Source organism: Uloborus diversus, chromosome 1, assembly GCF_026930045.1.
Source record: "Uloborus diversus isolate 005 chromosome 1, Udiv.v.3.1, whole genome shotgun sequence".
NCBI classification, from domain to species: Eukaryota; Metazoa; Arthropoda; class Arachnida; order Araneae; family Uloboridae; genus Uloborus; species Uloborus diversus.
The window spans coordinates 155894166-155895960 of NC_072731.1; the positions used below are offsets into that span (position 1 = coordinate 155894166).

The 1795-nt window shown below is 33.4% G+C and overlaps 1 non-coding gene across 1 annotated transcript; it reads left to right on the plus strand.

The window, feature by feature from the left end:
- Positions 1 to 404: 404 nt before the first annotated feature.
- On the plus strand, positions 405 to 477 carry Trnav-cac (transfer RNA valine (anticodon CAC)). Its single transcript has one exon. It is a non-coding gene; the product is annotated as a tRNA-Val (tRNA).
- Positions 478 to 1795: the final 1318 nt, after the last annotated feature.

Below are 1795 nucleotides of genomic sequence, written 5' to 3' on the forward strand. Positions count from 1 at the left end.
GATAAACATATTCTAAAAAAGTTCCCCTCCCAAATCCATATTTCGGATCCGCCACTGTTTATATTTAATCATTTAACAGGAAAATTGCGTGATATTTACTGTTTTTAACCCATAACTTTTCTTTTGCAGAACAAATATCGTCAAAGTAATGGCACCTATTTTAATTTGAACCATACCCTATCCATTAAAAAAAGAAAAAAGAATCATCAAAATCGGTTCACTAGGTGAGACGATGTGAATGTGAGTGGAGAAGCAAAAAAAAAAAAACGTACACATACACGTCTCCTCTTCGAGAAGTCGGTAAAAAAAATTAAAAAAAAAAGAAAAAGAAAAGCAGTCTTTCTCGCAATCCGCCGTTATAATAAAAAGATTTTTTATAACCCTTTTATTCCCCCTCTCCCGTCGTTTCCGTAGTGTAGTGGTTATCACGTGCGCTTCACACGCGCAAGGCCCCCGGTTCGATCCCGGGCGGAAACAAGGAGAAAGTTTTTATGCACTTGTGCAAAATGAGTGTTTTTTTGGAGAAAATTCCATTTTTTTGCGTGTTATCAGCAGTATTTGTAGAAAGTAGAAATTTCGTTAGGGAATGTTGGGAAACGTAAGTTGTTGAAGATAACTCACTTTTAGAAAGGAAGGAGTAATTTAATAAGTTCACACACAACATACAAAGAAAATGTAAAATATTCTCACTTTTTTACCATGGGGCAAAGCGAAAACAAAAATTTCTAAAGAAATATTTTCGATTTTATTATTACAAGTACAGTAAAACCTGTAAAGTTGACCACCTGTCTATGTCGACCGCTTTTGTCAGGAAAGGAATTAGTCCTATCTTGTATATTAAAAGAAAACCTCTACTATCTTGACCACTAATGTACACCAAATTTAGTTTGGAGTATTGTAAAAAACCCTTTGTAAGTTGACCACTTGGTTTATTTTCTAAAACTTTCTTCAGCAATTATTTTATATTTTATTATTTTTTTTTTAATCTTTTTTTTTTTTATAGCTTTCCAAGAAAATTTTTAATGCTTTTTACTAACAGACTAGCATTTTACTAACTAAATAAAACCGCAGCATAAAGCTTATGCTGCTTTTTATTCTCCAAACTTGTTTTTTATTCATTGTTCTATTTAAGATAGCCTACTCTGTTCAAAGAAAATAGGTGTCAGTACAAAAGTACAAAGTCTTTTCTATCAGTTGCAATATGTTGTGGCAGCACTGGAATTGTGCTAAAGAGCAAGCCCGGATCTATAAATTTTGGGCCCCCTGCAACAAAATATGTAGGGTCTCTCCCTAATAGCCAGCAGTGTCTATTTGTAAAGTTAACAAGTCTTAGTGCTAGTTTTTTTCGATTTCGACGGCCGTTAGCCCCCTTAAGGACGTGGACCCGATACGCAGATCTGGTGCCTTTATTAACTGGGAGAGTGGAGCTTGTTGCGCTTTTTGCTATAAGTTTTATATAAAAAGGCTTCAAAAAGAAAGTTAACTGAACTTGAGATTAATAACAAGTATGAAATATGAAAATTCAGAAGGGAGAAAGCTAGAAAAAATTAGCTGGGCACATATGGAATTTCTAGAATTAGTGTCTAATATGGTTGAAAATAAGGAAAAAATGACAAAAATATTTGAATAGTATTTTTAACTAGTGTTTCATAATGTTAAACAATGAAAGTGAGTTGAACGGAAAGAATAAGAGTGAATTCGTCAAAAAATGAATACATGGTGCAAGAAATGACAAAAAATAAAAAAAATCATTACCGCCCTTTATAAGTTGGTCACCTGTCTAAGTTGACCGCCA